The 5,314-nt window shown below is 46.0% G+C and overlaps 1 long non-coding RNA gene across 1 annotated transcript; it reads right to left on the minus strand.

The window, feature by feature from the left end:
• Positions 1-106: 106 nt before the first annotated feature.
• Positions 107-858, minus strand: LOC113941369. The gene is made up of 3 exons (XR_003525657.1): positions 554-858; positions 303-421; positions 107-154 (listed from the first exon to the last, which is right to left on the minus strand). It is a non-coding gene; the product is annotated as an uncharacterized LOC113941369 (long non-coding RNA).
• Between the last annotated feature and the right edge of the window lie 4,456 nt (positions 859-5,314).

Raw genomic sequence — 5,314 nt, forward strand, 5'->3', positions numbered from 1 at the left:
ACTGGCTGCATTAACCAGTCCCGTTGGCTGGCGGGACTGGTTTCGCCATTGGGATGTTGGTCTGTGGGGTTGAAAATCCAGGAGATGGCAGCTGGGTGCTGGTGCTGCGGCTGATGATCTCCAGTGCCAGCAAGCCCTGAGTCATCTCGGGAGGCTGTGAGGGGAAAAAGGAAGGACAAGATCGTTCCAGACCTGGGACAAGATAGGCCAGAGCAGTGCGGCTCTGCCAGACCCCCCCTGGGCACCCACTGCCAGGCCCAGGGGCACCAGGCCCAGGGTCACCAGGGTGCTTTGCCTCTTACCTGTGCCCAGACCAGCACAGCCATCACATTCCCAGCTGGTTATGCTGTCCCTCAGGCCAGAGCAGTGTCTGTGGGTGCCCTCAGCAGCACAGGAGGAGCACAGGAGCAGTTCCCAGGGCCTGGGGAAGCAAACGGGTTCATGGAGGTGAGGACAAAGTGTCCAAAGCGTGGGATTATCTGGCTGAGCTCTTCCCCTGGGTCCTTCTGCTTCAAGCCCTGCAGAGCCCTGGGGGGCAGCTTTGGTAACTTACCCCTCCTCCTCTGCCTCCTGCCTGCCTCCTGGACAAAGGCACTCACTGGAATCACAGTGCCTGTGTCTCTCTCTGAACTCGGCGAAAGCATTAATGTCCTCCTGTGATGACTCTCTGATGGGAAAAGGGAAACCTGATGAGCTCCCTCTGTCCTGGAATGGGGCAGGTGCAGGGTGTCCCTGCCTTCCCCCTGTGCCATTTCCAGCTCCTGTGGGAAGCTGAACCCAGGACTCACGGAACAGGGCAGGGCCAGGACTGCTGGGGCAGGCCCTGGCACGGCACAGCACTTGCACCCCCTGTGTTGTGAGCCACATTTGGATGCTTTTGCAACTGGTGTTTGAAACAACTTCCTTTGTAGACAACTGTTTCACTAAGTAAATTAAGGCTTTCACATTCACCCCCTTCCTTTAGGTAAGGATTATAACCAGAAAAGGAGGGAAGAATTACTTGGTGTGTAACTGAAAGGCCAAAGTCCTACTCAAGAAACCAGATGTGACAACAGCTCATTTACAACCCAGGGAGAAAACAAACAAAAGTGCACACAGAAAGATTTAGGAGTCACATGAAGATGAATATAAAATGGAACATGAGTCACGTGTTTTAGAGATTCGAGCAGATGATTGGGGGCTAGAAAGGCATCAGTGGATGGCACAGGAAGAGTTTTGAGGAAGAGCTGGAAGGAGAAACATGGCAAGAAATCTGCTGTTCTACACAGACCTGCAGCGGGGAAAACAGTTTAAGACTTCTGAAGGAACAAAGTAATAAAACTCACAGAGCCCAGGAGTAGAAGAGATTCAATACTTGCCAAAAAGCATCAGCACTAAGCTCATGGACACGCATTAAAAGCTGAATGCCTCCAATTCATGAATTCCACTTTTTTGCTTCGGGACTGAACTCAGTGATAAAACTGGTCCAAAATGCAATGGACCCAGAGGCTGCACAAGGCCACACTAACACGGCCTAGCAAGGTTTGCACCTCACCCCTCCGTGCTCCTTTTCCCTTCTCCCAGAGCTCTGCATCAGTCTCCACACCATGGAGGGGTGAGGAGGAGGCACAGGACTTTGGAGCGGCTGCTGTTCAGCACCTGAGGCCGCGCAGACGGCAGTGGCTGCTGGAGGGCTCTGCTGACACACACAGCCACGGGACAGCTAAAAGTCACTGTCACCTACCCACTGAAATAGGAGGAGTTGCATCTCGAACATCTTCCCAAGCTGTGTGCAGCCTAAGGAAGGCCTTGCTCCATCAGGTATCGTCTCAGACTGAAAGAACTGGCTCTAAGGAACTGCTGCTTTTAAAGAAATGCATCTGTTCCAAAGCACAGTGCTACAGCAATACAGCTTCCCACAAAAAAAGTTCCTCCCTGTACACAAAATGCAATGGATGCCCTCATTAAAAAGGCAGAATCGAGGCGGTTTGGAATTTTAAGCAGCCAGAAAGACAAAAGGACCTGTGTCTGGCCACAGGCAGCTCCCAAGAAAGTCACAAAATGTGCCAGGGACAACAAGAGGTCAAGACCAAATTCCTTTTAGTTCAGGAAACTGGAGAAGGTTCCGTCCCTGTATTCATCCCGTATAGAACTGAATTCATTTTTCTACTCAAGCCTGCCAATTTTGTGGTTTGACTATATGAGCAATGAGTTGAAGTCTATCAGCTAGCAGTTTAATTTAAAAAAAAAACAACCAAACAGAAAACTGTCCTGGCATTACACATCATTTTGTGCAAAGCCAGACCTTTGTGAATGAAAAACAGCAACAGAACAACTGTAGGACAGGAGACAGTCCCTGTCTGCTCAAAGACTCTCACTGATCCTGACAAAAGCAGAAGGACACAACAAGATGCACGGGAGGCAAGTTCTTCCTGCTGTACTTTCCACACCATTTGTTACCCAAAGCGTGCAGTGCCTCTCTGGAGACTCACCTGTGCCCCAACCCTTCTGAACCAGCAAACCTACGACAGAAAAGCTCGCAACGAAACACGGAGTCAAATCCCAGGAGACCAAAGAACCCCAGCCAGGTGTGAAGGCTGTTCTGCAGTGAGACAGGGGGAGAGCACGATCCAAGCATTGCCCATTTCCCAGAGCCCGGCAGGAATGATCCCGGGCTCCTTCTGAAACACACGTGCGCACACGGCCACGCACCGACCACCTTCAGAAGGGATTCAACCAGAAGCTGCAGCCAGTTCAACATGGAATAAGTAAGCAATGGTAAAATTTACTCGTCCAAATATATAGAGTGTATTTTCTGTATATTCCAGCTAATGTTGGTTGGGACTGGGGAGTTGTAAGCTGCAGAGGAGTTAACTGCTGTGTTATTATTATAAGTTGACTGTCCTGCAACTGGCAGTTCCCAAGTTGGCAAAGATAAAGTATTCTGCTTTACTGAGCACGTACACCATCTCCTGCTTTTCTAAAAATATTGTCTGAGTTCATCATTAGAAAAGGAAGAAAAGAACAGGGATCAGAGGGTCAAGAATGGAGATGATGAAGAAGAGCCAAGGAGAACATCTGGATCATCTGGATCCCTTCCCATATTCAGCTCCAAGGACATTGGGCTAATTAAAACTATTGAATGGAAAGTCCCTGGCAATCAAAATGGGCCTACAACCCAACCAACCAGAAGGAAGCCCGCGAACCCAAGCCCAACCAAGAGCCAACAAATGACTGTGGGAGGGGAGTCGGAACAAGGATAAAAGTTGCTGTTTGTTTGTATTGGGCCTGTGGGGAGCAGGGGTCTCTCCAGGCACCCAGATTTGCTTATCTGCACTTTATATAAATCTGACAAGAAATTTTGCTGCTAAATTTTGATTTGGTTTATTTACCTCTAACAAACATTAGAGCCTTGTCTGCTTGACTGGGTGTTTTTAAAAGCTAAAAAGTAAATGTTATTAGGAAGAACAACTTACCAGTCCTTCAACCAAGAGCAGTTATTTTGCTTACAGTCAGCAAATCAAGTCCTCCACACATCTGTAGGGAAAATGGGATATTAAACCACTGGAATTAAAATTAAAAGACAATAAAGAAATCCTAAGAATCAAGCATTAGCCTATGAGTATTACACAAGTCCCATCCCTGAAGGAAAAAAAACCAAGCAAGCATTACAGATCACAGCATATGCTACAAAAGACATTTCATAACAAACTTCCAAGTATCACCAGGGATGTGTTATCAAAGAACCTGTGCAAACCACCCAAGAAATTCAGGCCCAGTCCTGTACACAAACCCCTTGAGAAATTACCACAAACCCCCCCTGCCTTTTTTTTTTTTTTTTAATTTTTCTGAAAACCATCAGGCAGGCATCAAGTGGAAATGAACTTCAGCAAACTGACCTGCCCTTCACAAGATAAAAGAAAATACACTTTTTGCTGAGAGGTGGTATCAGCTGAGGGAAGGGCAAATAATGTAACACAGTTCTAGGAACAAATTCTCTACCCTATCCCAAAATTATCCCCGTATGGGCAAGGCCCGAATGGAAAACCCTGACTCTGAAAATGCTTATTGGCAATCTACATCAACAAAACTTTAATCACAGACACCTTAAACAAAGGTTGGAAGATTAAACTAAGACCTAAAACTCTGAAACAACTCAGGAACTTCCTTTTTGCTGTGAGTTTGGACTGTGTGAAATGAGCCATAAAAGTTATCCTCCTGACATGTATGAGCAAACTGCTTCTCCTGGGATCTCTCAGAACCTACTTATATTAAAACACAGCCTCAAATACACAAAAATGAGTGGCCCTATCCAGTGACAGTACACTGTGCAAGCCTTTAAATTCTTCTCTTCCACTGGTATTTACTCAGATGCACAGAAGGAAAGCTGTGATGAACAGAATTGTCCTTTCTTTGTTGATGGAATTTATTTGAAATTATGATGCAAAAAGACCCCTTCAAAAAGGGGAAATGACAAAAAATTATATTCGTAAACTGGCATAAACATGGACAATATACAAAGGAATGTTACATTTAGAGGTTTAAAACACGTCTTTAAATGTGCTCCAGCAGCTGCTATGAAATGGAAGCACAGAACTTGTGCAAAGTGCCCACCCACCATTTCAGCAGAAACACAACCTGGCTGCTGAACTCTGATCATCCAAGAGGCCTCCACCAGTCACTCAAAGCAGGACAAATGAACCAGGTCAATACATTCACTGAGGCCCTTTAAATCTCCTTCTGCCCTACGTGTAACATTTCCCTAAAAAAACCCACTTAAAAACTACCATCTGATACAGGAAGACAGGAACGGTTCAAGATTGCAAGATTTTCAACTGACAGCTCTCAACTGCCTTTAATAACTCACAACTACAGCTCTACATTCATCACCTGCATTCAAGTGGGTTCCTGTTGTCTTTGCTTCAGAGGCAGCACACAGCTACAGCAGCTGCACAGAAACTCTAATGAGGATCTTTAATATGGCTTTCTGTCACCACAGAGCAGCTGCTTCCAATGACAAAGACTCGACCCAGTTGTCTTGTGACCTCAGCACCACTTTGCAAAAGCAATCTCATCTTTGCCACAATGGTACCACTCAGCACTAGTGACACTTCTCCACTTGCAAGTGAACAGGTGAACCAAACAAGGAGTTTTGTAAAAACGCCACCAACGTGTTGATAACACCTTACATTTCATTCACACAAGTTATTTGTCCACTAGTACCAAATATACCACTGTATTTTTGAGTTTTCCAATTTTAACATCCAAAAAACAATCAGCACCAAACTCCAGAATTAATCACAAAAGCTGGAGTTTATGCCCAGAGCCACAAACC

Source organism: Corapipo altera, unplaced genomic scaffold (genome assembly GCF_003945725.1).
Source record: "Corapipo altera isolate COAL_440 unplaced genomic scaffold, ASM394572v1 127684, whole genome shotgun sequence".
Lineage (NCBI taxonomy): Eukaryota > Metazoa > Chordata > Aves > Passeriformes > Pipridae > Corapipo > Corapipo altera.